This window comes from Pelodiscus sinensis, chromosome 6 (assembly GCF_049634645.1).
Source record: "Pelodiscus sinensis isolate JC-2024 chromosome 6, ASM4963464v1, whole genome shotgun sequence".
NCBI classification, from domain to species: Eukaryota; Metazoa; Chordata; order Testudines; family Trionychidae; genus Pelodiscus; species Pelodiscus sinensis.
In genome coordinates this window covers 128870637-128881917 of record NC_134716.1, presented here as the reverse complement: position 1 = coordinate 128881917, position 11281 = coordinate 128870637, and positions in this window count along the sequence as shown.

The window sequence follows — 11281 nt, the reverse complement described above, 5'->3', positions numbered from 1 at the left end:
GCAGGCCCACTGCCTCCCGCCCGGCAGCACGGCCAGCTGCAGCACGGAGCGTCCGTGGCAGTACTGTCGAAAGGGGGTACCTGATGGGGGGAGCTGGGCGAGTGGGCCGGGGTGGGCCCCTGGTTGCAGGACAGCGGGCAGCCAAAGCTCCGTGGCCAAGAGACTGAGCCCTCCAGCCAGAAACACCGTCCCTGGTGGCAAACGGGCTCTGCACGGACGACCACCCGCCCCGTGCTCGGGGAGAGTGCAGGGCAGGGGGTGGGGGCAGAGCTGGCTTGTGGGCAGAATCCACGTCCACGCCCCCAGCTTGGAGGCCAAACTCTTCCTTGCAGAGGCCCGTGGTTCCTCAGGAGACTCCCTCTGGATGGTGCTGATAGGAACGGGCTGGGCACTGACTTTGTGCCACCCACAGCAGGGAGCCGCTGCCGGTTCTCTGTCCTGGGCTGCCCGATTCTGCTGCGATTTGGTCGCTAGGGGGCAGCAGGCCACCTGCCTGGTTTTGCTGAGCGGCGCCTATGCCTCTGGCGAGGGCAGTGCCCCACGGAGAGGGGGAGCTCCAGGAAGGGGAGCGCTGGGGCTGCTGCTGGGGCGAGGCGAGTGCCAGGAGCCTGGGGACTCAGCACGTCAGAACTGCGGTTAACACAGAAGCTACGTCTAGACCGCAAGCCTCTTTCGAAAAAGAGCGTCTAGGCTACAGCCAGCACTTTCGGAAAACGGGAGCCGCTTTTGCGAAAGAGAGCGCCCAGGCAGTCTGGAGGCTCTTTCGAAAAAGCAGTTTGCATCCCATCGCGCCTTTTTCCACAGAGCACTTTCGAAGAAAGGCGTTCTTCCTCGTCCCGCGGTCGAAAAAATTGCCACGTCCTTTCAATTGACTTTCGAAAGAACATGGCCGCAGTCTAGATGCCGGGGAATTTTTTTGGAAAACCCTGTAGTCTAGACACACCCCAGAGTGACCAACACGGGGCATCAAGTAGCCGGTGCGCTCGGTGCCCCTAACTCTGGAGCTAGTTTGCTGCCTTCTTGCCTCCGGCTTCAGGGCCACGTGCCAGTGTAGGAAGCCGTTACAAGCAACGCTCCGTCCTCTCCCAGGACTTTCCGAGCCTGGGCACAGGGCTCCCGGCATTCGCCCCAGGGACAGAAGGGGAAACGGGCCTTGGGGCGGCACGACTTGGCCAGGGCACTGCAGGGCATCGCAGCCAAGAGTCTGCAACCCTGCCAGGCGTCACCAGGAACACCAGCCTCACCCCGGGAGTGCAGCGCCGAGAGGAGAGCCCGATCTCCCTGCCCTGACACTCCCTCCCAAGGGAGCCGGCTGGTGACTCAGCTTTGACCCGGTTTTATTGCTGCTGCTGTCAAACAAGTTCACTAGGCAAGTGCCCTGAGAGAAACAGGTTCCAGGCACGCGAACAAGCCTACAGCTGGTGCCTGTTTGCCGCCACGCCCAGAGGCCGGGAGGTGTCCATGCTATTCACCCTCCTGAAGTGGGACCCTTAAGATACTAGGCCGTTCCTGGTGGGTTTCACCTAGTTACCAGGGCTTGTGGGAGCCACTGGGCAGGGCGCACTGGGCAGCAAGGAGCTGGAGAGCAGGCCTGGTTTAGACCTCTGGCCTAGCTGCTTTCTCCGCACCCTGTGGACATGCTCCCCCATTGCCTCATCACGACCGATGCTCTTGGGGGACGGCAGGTGGAAATGGGAGCCACACCATGCCCAGAACGGATTCCTGCAGGGAAAGCACCCCCGAGAGGTGGGCAGCTGTGGCTGCTGGAGAGAGGACGGCCCTGCCCCATGCTGGCAGGAGACCAGGGAGAAGGACGGAGTAGGGGGTGGATCTGCCGGGGTGCAGAAGGAACGGGAGCCGGAGGGTCACTGCAGACCAGGGCAGGAGATTCATCTTCAGCGCTTGGAAGGCTGAGGCTGCACAGAGGGTTAGAGACCGAGAGAGGAAGGGGGAACGGACTCCCAAAGAACAGAGGACTCCTTAGGGCTTCAGTAAGAGGCATTTTAGGGTCTATCCCCATGCTCTGCTCCGACCCCTCTCAACCCACCCTTGGATACTCCCCTTCTCCATCAACCTCCCCATCCTCCCTTGTTGCTCCTCACCAGCCCCCTCCCCTCTTCTGCTGCTGAGAGGCTGGAACGGGCCACCTGGTAGCTCGCAGCCTCTTTTAAAAGCTCTTACCCACACGGCGTTTGTGCCGCTTTCACTGTACGGAGCTGACACTGGTACAGTCACAGGTGCGAGGCCGTTAAACCAGTCTGAATGCGCTGGTACACAGATAGTTTATCCCTATCTATCTGGGAGAAATAAACTACACTGCAAAGCATCTTTATACCAATCCATTGTGACCACAGTGTGGACAGTACACAAGAAGGGCCCGTCTGCGACAGACCCGTGGTCCTTCTAGCCCAGTGTCCTGTCGTCTGACAGTAGCCAGTGCCAGGTGCTTCAGAAGCCGTGAACAGTGAAGGGCAATTTAAGGAGCGATCCAGCCCAGGATCCAGCCCCCTCTTCTAGCACTCAGAGGTTTAGGGATGCCCAGGGCAGGGGCTGCATTCCTCACCATCCTATCCAAAAGCTATTGATAGGCCTCCCCTCCATGACTTAATCTTTTTTGAACTGAGTTATATTTTTGGCCTTCACAATATCCTCTGGCAAGGAGTTCCACAGGTTGGCTGTGTGTTGTGTGAAGTATTGCCTTATGTTTGGGTTAAACCTACTGCCTATTCATTTCATTGGGTGACCCCCTGGTTCGTAAGTTACCTGAAGGGGTAAATAACACTTTCTTATGTGCTTTCTCCACACCACTAATGGCCACATACAGCTCTATTATACATTCACTTCCTCGTCTCTTTTCTAAGCTGAATAGTTCCAGTCCTTTTAATCTGTCCTTGAATGAAAACTTCTCCCTAGCCCTAATCATTTTTTGTACCTTGCTCCGTACTTTCCCCAACTCCAATATTTCTTTTTTGATAATGGGGAGACCAGATCGGCATGCAGTATTCAAGGTGCTGGCATACCATGGATTTAATAGTGACATTGTGATATTTACTGTCTTCTTATCTCTCCCTTTCCTAATGGTCCTTAACATTGTTTGCTTTTTTGACTGTGGCTGCATGTTTAGCAGATGTTTTCAGAGAACTACCCACAATGACTCCAGATCTCTCTCTCGAGTGGTAACAGCTAATGTAGGTCCCATCATTTTATATGCGCAGCTGGGATGATGTTTCCCAATGTGCATTACGTTGCATATATCAGCCCTGAATATCATCTGACATTTTCTTGCCCAGTACATGATTAGTTGACAACTTTTAAAACCCACAAAACTTCAGCACTTGCATAAATGGGAAAAGGCTGCAAAGAATAACCACATGTTTTGTTTGCTTCCTCTCATTGTTTTGTGATTATGTGTGTGCTGGTGTTTTAACTAGATTCTGGCACTGGGAACATCTTCAGTAAGTGATTTGTCAGAACATGTATTTGATCTGATACAGGAGTTTTTGGCCATAGATCCTCACTTACTGCTGTCCGCTATTCCACAGCTTGAGTTCAAACTGAAGGCAGGATACAGTGGAGCCAATCCTTTAGAATCTACCATCTAAAGGTTTATTACTACAAGAAAGAAAAGCCTGAGAGCGAGGTTGTTAAAGGATAGTACATTACATGCACCGAATCTCCCAGTTCTCGATGCAGGCTGTAGCAGAGATGTTACAGCTGCTGGCTTAAAAGTCCTTGGTGCACATCCTATGCCAGGATGGGTCCACAGTTCCTGGCTCATGATTCCCTGCGAGGCTGCATCTGGGGTCAGAAGCAGGTCTGAAGACAACATGGAGTCAGCCACACGGCCTATTTATACCCCCTCCTGGCTTCTTCCAAGCTGGAGGGAGTCCCATGGCCAGGGGTGTCTTTGGCCTTCAGAGGCCCATTGTTCCCCGGAGCTTTGCTCATTAGCATGGCCATGGGCAAACATTCCCGGCCCATTACTCAACCACATTCAGGGTATGTCTACACTACAGTACTAATTCCAACTAAGCTAATTCAAATTAGTGCATCTAGACCTAAAAACTAATTCGAAATAGCATGTCCATATTGAGTGGACCCTGAACCAAGGTTAAGGATGGCCGGAAGCAGTGCCGGCAGGGCATCAGAGGAGGACTTAGAGCGTGGAGCTGCTGTCTCAGGCCAGCCGAGGGCTGTGCTTAAAGGGACCCGACCCCCACCCCGGACAGACAGTTCTCAGGGTTCCCCGCTTGCTTGTCAACTCGATGAGGGACAGCAAAGCAGTCCTGTCTTGGAGTGCCCTGAGCGCCCACACTCGGCACATCACAGCACTTGGCCATCAGCCCGGCTGCACTTGCAGCAGGCTGCCATCCGGGAGGATCAATGGGGGGGCTCTCAGGATCCAGGAGGCCCTGCAGGAGAGCTTCCACCTTGAGGAGCCCTCAGAGCCACCCCAGTCCTCCCCATCGGGGGCTCGTGCCCCATTCCTCCCTCACCTCCTTCCACTTACCCCTCCCTGGCCCCCTTTCCTGATGTAAAAAATAAAGGACACGTGTGTTCAAAAATAGAAACTCTCTTTATTTAACAAAACTGAGGGGGAGGGGATTAATCTCTGGGGAGACTGGGAAAAGGAGGTGGGAGAGGGGAAGAGAGAGACTGGGAGAGGAGAGGGGGAAACCTGGGAGGAGGGAGCTGGAAGGGGGAAGCCAGGGGAAGAAGGAGGAGGGGAAGTATAAAACTATGGTACGCCATATCTTCAGTACTGTGTATAGATGTGGTCTCCTCATCTCAAAAAAGATATTTTGGCCTTGGAAAGGGTTCAGAAAAGGGCAACTAAAATGATTAGGGGTTTGGAACGGGTCCCATATGAAGAGAGGCTAAAGAGACTGGGACTTTTCAGTTTAGAAAAGAGGAGACTGAGAGGAGATATGATAGAGATCTATAAAAGCATGACTGGTGTGGAGAGGGTGAATAAAGAAAAGTTCTTCATTAGTTCCTTTAATAGAAGGACTAAAGGACACCAAATGAAATGAATGGACAGTAGGTTTAAAACTAATAAGCGAAAGTTCTTGTTCACACAGCACATAGTCAACCTGTGGAACTCCTTGCCAGAGGAGGCTGTGAAGGCTAGAACTATAACAGAGTTTAAAGAGAAGTTAGATAAATTCATGGAGGTTGGGTCCATGGAGTGCTATTATCCAGGGGGTAGGAAAGGTGTCCCTGGCTTCTGTTTGTGGAAGGCTGGAGATGGATGACACGAGACAAATGGCTTGGCCATTGTCTTCGGTCCATCCCCTCAGGGGTACCTGGTGTTGGCCACTGTCGGCAGACAGGCTACTGGGCTAGATGGACCTTTGGTCTGACCCAGTATGGCCGTTCTTATGTTCTAAGCTCAGGGCCGGGGGGTCTCACTGGACCAACTTGATTTTCATGCAAACCTGCTCCTGGGTTCGCATATGGCCTTTGGTGGCCAGACTGGCAGCATTCCTGTGCCTAGTGCGGAGGTCGTGGATGAGGTCCACGATCTCTGCACTAGACCAGGCGGGCACCCGCCTCTTGCGGACCCGGACAGGCTCCTGTGAGCTGCCAGCCTGGTCCCAGGAAGAGACGGAGGGCTGGGTGGCAGCAGGTGGCTGGCTCATCTTGTGCCAGGTGCAGGGTCTGCTGGCTGGGTGCTGGCAGGCTTGCACCTGGCACAAGCACCGTAGCCAGACCGTGGCCCTTTAAGGGCTCCAGGGCCGGGAGGGGGGCAAAAGAGTTTCCCTGGTTGTGCCCAGAGTGGCTACCAGGGCAAGCTGGGAAGGGCTAGCCTCCAACTAGTTCGAATTAAGTGGCTACACAGCCCTTAATTTGAACTACTTACCGTATATACTCGAGTATAAGCCGAGTTTTTCAGCACAGTTTTTGTGCTGAAAAATGCCCCCCTCGGCTTATACTCGAGTCAGAGAACTGAGGCAGGCAAAGCCTCAGAGGCGCGGGACCCCCCCACGGCTGCGGCTTCAGTCCGGGTGCCTTCAGTCCCGTCCCCAGCAGACCACAGACCAGGGGCACCGGAGCAGACCAGGGGCACCGCCGCTGCTGCCGCTTCAATCTGGGTGCCTGTGGTCTGCTGGGGACCGTCCCCAGCAGACCACAGGCTCCCAGATTGAAGCGGCAGCAGTGGCGGTTCCCCGCGCCTCTGAGGCTTTGCTCTGGCAAAGCCTCAGAAGCGCGGGAACCCGCCCGGTGCCCCTGGTCTGCTGGAGACGGTCTCCAGCAGACCAGGGGCACCGGAGCAGCTTTCGCCCCGACTTCCGGGGCTAGACCCGGTATCTATCTTCATTTTTTACATTTACCAGTAGCTGCCTCATTTCCTACCCTAGGCTTATACTCGAGTCAATACTTTTTCCCAGTTTTTTGGGGTAAAATTAGGTGCCTCGGCTTATATTCGGGTCGACTTATACTCAAGTATATACGGTAATTCGAACTAGGAGTTAGTCCTCGTAGAATGAGGTTTACCTAGTTCGAATTAAGTTCAAACTAGCGGTTTGTATGTATAGACGCTATGAAAGTTAATTCGAACTAACGGCTGTTAGTTCAAATTAACTTTGTAGTGTAGACATACCCTCAGAGAGACTTCCAGTCTCTATACAGAGTACAGATCCCTAACTCCAGACACAGATATTATACAGATCTATGAAGAGTGGATACAGAATCAGAAGAAAGTAGCTTTTGTTTGACCCCTCACATGGCCCCTTTGTACTACTTTTGGGGAGAACACCCCTCTATGGGTGCAGCAGTGACCCGGCTGCTCCCCTCACAATCCAATAACGTGACACTGCTCCAATCGATTGCTGGAATACCAGAACTTTGTGCGTCAGGGCTGTTATCTGAATTGGATCAGATAAAAGGGATAGAATTATGAACAGACTTTGTTCGATCGGACCACCCAGAAGGGTTTCTCTTTCACTTGACTGTCGCTCTTCTGTCCCTAACTGTACTTTATCAGCCGTACTCTCCTCTTTGGTACAGAGCATGTCCCTCAATAAACCCTCTTCAAAGGGATGGATGTAACTGAACTGTGTGCTCCTCCCCGCTGTCCCCTGCCCCCCAGCCCTTCGGTTAAGAACTCCCGTAGGACCTCCCTTCTGGTTTGGGTGGAGCCCATCTTTCCTGTACAGCCTCCTCCTTTCCCATGAGGAGCCCTCGGTCCTAAATCCCTCCTCCCCACACTGTCTCATCCCCGCTGCAGTTCTGCCTGGCCCTGTGCGTGCATCCAGAGAATGCCACCATGGATGTCTTCAACATTCATCTCTTTCCAGCAGCTTAAACGTGGTCTCCAGGATCTCCCTTTTCCTTTCCGTGCGTCACTGGTACCTGCATGTACGACAGCCCCCAGCTCCTCCCCAGAGCAGCACATCACTCCATCTAGGTGGCTTGAGAGGCCCATCACCTTTGCCCCTGGCAGGCAATTCACCATGTGGGTCTCCTGGCCACCTCCAACCCACCTACCTATATTTCTAATGATCCAATCGCCCCTTCCTATTTCCTGTCTCTTCCTAATAACCAGAGTGTCCCCTGGCAAGAGGATACCACAAGACCATCTGGAAGAGTCCCAGTGTGGTGCAGCGGGGGGGTGTCTGCTCTGTGTCCCGGGGTCCCCCTGCACTATGAGGGGAGATTCTCACTGACTCACCTGCATGTGGATTAACCCAGACACCCAGGCTCAGCCCCCCAGGGAGGGAGACAAAGGAAGGAGGGCGGAGACCAGCACCTGGCTGGGGGCAGGGCTGGAAGAGGGTTTTAGTTTCTGTCTGGTATCATGGAGGAAGCAGCCTAAGCAAGGGGCTGGGATTTAGGGCCCAGGCTCCCCCATCTCAAGGGGGGCTGAGGCATCCTAGGCCTGCCCTGGAACCAGATGACATCTGTGCTGGGCTGTATGCTGGAGAAGCAATAAACTCCCTCTGTTCTACTGGCTGGGGGAGCCTGTTCGTGCCACTACGGGGGTGCAGGAGACGGGGGAACCCCGACGCGCCGTCACACCCCGCCATGGGATCATTTCCCTCCACTCCAATTTGATGCTCTCCTCCTCTGAGATTTTCATTCTCCTCCCCAGCCCGGGGATTATTCTACTGCATCCCGGAAAGTCTTGTCTAAGTACTTCTCCATCGCCCTCGCTACTCCCGCTCAGCTACTCTGCTCCTGGGAGCTGGTGCAGCACTGGCAGCCCCCGGCTGTCGAGCAGAGTCACGGTTCTCTCTGCAAGTGGTCTCCGCGCCACCTAGAAGGTCACATCCTTCCTCTCGCTAAGGCAGCGCGTCCCTCACCCAGAGGGTGCGTGGGTGACGCCTGTTCTCAGTCACCGAGGGGCAGTGCGTTGCCTGCACTGAATGCACATAAATGGCACCTGCCCACAGGCAGATAATCATATGTGGGGCATTTTAGTGCAATAAACTAGAGAGCCCCCATGCTGCTGCGGGACTGCGGCCGGCATTAGTCCTCGTGCAGGGGTTTGTGTGTGGTTGCTCTTCTTGACAGAGGCTTTGCCTCGGAGCCGCTAGCGGCCTACATGTAGAGAATGGTTAGTACGTTTATCCGGCTCTCCAGCTCCTTCTCTGTGGTTTCAGCCAGAGGTGACTGTAAGGGGGTGTCCCCTGCTGCACAGCTCAGGCAAGAGCTGCCTCTGCTGCGGCAGAAGCCAGCAGGGGGGATATTTAAAGAATCAGCAGGGACGGATTTAAAGAGCGGGCAGGGACGTAGAAGGGGAGCTATTTTAAAGAGCTGTTCAGGGGCTATTTATAGAGCATTCAAGGAGCTATTTACGGGGGGGGGGGGCTGTCTCACACTCTGCGGGTTTCCCTGCACTGCCCCCACAAAGACAGCCCACAGTTCCCGTGTGGTAAGGTGACCTGGCCCCGGCCATCCTGTCCCCTATGATCTCCCTCCCAGGCGTCCCCAGATCAAGGGAGGCTGACAAGTGCACCTGATCCAATTTTCCCCGTCTGGCCTCCATGTTTTCCTTCCCCAACCCATGCCCACAACTGTTCTCCCCTCCCTTATCTCTCACCCCTTTATCCCCCTTCCCTCCCTGCAGCCCCAGTCCCTCCCCCCTTACTTCTCTGCTCCTTCACTTCCCCTCCCCTCCCGTTTCATGTGTCATTTCTTTAAAAAAATCGTTGTAGGGCTTTCTGAATACTCTGCTGAACTCAGGTGACATCCCCCCCAACACAAAACCCCATTAGCAGAGGCCGACTGTAAGAACAGGCCTGCTTATGTCAGAGTCCTGCTCAGAGGGGGGGCTTGAATTCATAGCGCCTGGGTGATGAGACACAAGAAGCATTGCGGCAGAGCAGTGGTTCTCAACCTATTTGCCATTGCGGGCCGCACATGCAGCGCTCTGTCTGTTCTGTGGGTCCCAGGCACACAGTCTATCTAGACACTACCGGTATGGCCCCGACGGTGGGACCTGCGCTGCAGCAGTGTGCTAACCGGGCCGCAAGCGCTCTGTGATCTGCAGCTTGAGAACCACTTCCCCAGAGCCACACACTTCCTATGAATCAAGCTGCTTTCAGCCCTCTTGGGCTCTTTCTCTGCCTCTGCTCGCTGTAACCCTCACCCTCTAATTACATTCACAGCATTGTACATTACAAAACCTCCTCAGGTTTCAGTTTTTACTTCTTGTCAGGCGGAACTGGCTCACTTTGGGTCAGGCGTGATGTACCTGTGCTCTCTGGGCCTCACTCATGGACAGTAAAGGGGGATCCTCTTGCTGGAGGAAAGCAGAGATGGGGACAACTTTCCCTACCCTTTTTAGATGAGAAGCTTCATGGGGTAGCCGAGTTCGTCTGTACAGGGTAAACTTACAAAACAACCACTGGTCTGGTAGCACTTTATAGACTAACAAAACATGGAGATGGGATCATGAGGTTTCGTGGGCAGGTGAAGATTAGTGTCATGTCAGGTGCACAATTTCAGTAGACAGCAATTTTTAAAAATGCCTTCTAAGAATGAACACCCCCCGACGGGGGAAGGGGCTGCAATACGACAGGACCTGTAAGATATTTCAGTGACTTTCACCCCTTTCTAGTGCTGCAAGTGATCTCTTCGTTCTACAGCCCTGGCAGCTTCTTCAGCACGGAGTTTCTGGAACAGCAAGCTAGGAGAGCAGGTCCGGAGAACTGGCTGAGCAACTCCTGCCCAGCCCCACCAAAAGACTCAGTGAGGCCAGACGGTTCTAACCCAGCGATGAACTCATTGGGTGGCGTCCTCTCACCAAACGTGCCCTTCAAAGGGAAACCCTGCAGGCAACGGAACTCTTAGGAGCAGCCTGAAAGCAGAAGAGCACACGGCCCCAGCTACCCCAACCTGGGAAAATATAGTTCTCCACAGTCCATGGGCTCCAGGGAGCAGCTGTCAGTCTTTAAGGACAACGTTCTCAAACCTGGCAGAGGCTCCCAAGCAGCAGCCTGCTCCGTTTGGCTGCTGCTTAGTTTGCAACCGAGCAACATAAATTCAACCAGGCTCAAATGTGTGGATGGCACCAAAATCAGAATGAGGGCAACCAAGCAACAAGGGGACGCCACCGTGCAGAGTGGCCTGGGAAGCGAGGATGGCAGGACACAGTGCTAATTGCAGTGGGCTCGGGAAGAGACAATGAGCAGCCTAGAAACCAAGCCAGGAGATGGAACTCAACTGTCGCACCCATCCCATTAAAATGGGCTTTTCCAGACAGCCCTCTTCACCCTGTCCTCATTCCAAAAGACTTGTTTTTTAAAAGTCAGCTAAGGTTGCTAAGTGACAACAGCTTACTCATCTGTGACATCATTACGAAACCCAAGTGTTTAGAAGCACAGAAATTAATACCTACAGCTGTCACCCGACTCACACTGCCCACACAGTGAACATGAATGTGTTATCCAGGACACGGAAATGCATACTTCACCACAGCACAGGATCCTCACCTCTGGCCCCCTGAGAAGGTTCTTATGGCATTTTTGCTATTTTGGTAGCTAAATCTTTCCTGAAGAGGGGCAGTGTTACAGCTCAGAAGTTATTGTTCCTACTGCAGAAGCCCCGATGAAGGAATCAAGGTTCCCGCTCCCCAAGCGCTCTACGAACATGCAGGTGACAGTATTAGTTGCTTGCATTTATAATTCGACAGCAGCAATTCTGAAAACATTCTTGTATTTGCAGGCTCTTGACAATCCCCGTCTACGTCCAGAGCACTAGGAAGCGTGCGGCTCAGTTGTGAGGCTAGTTTTCGAGGGCCGATTCCAAGCTCACTGACCTTGTTAGCCGTTTC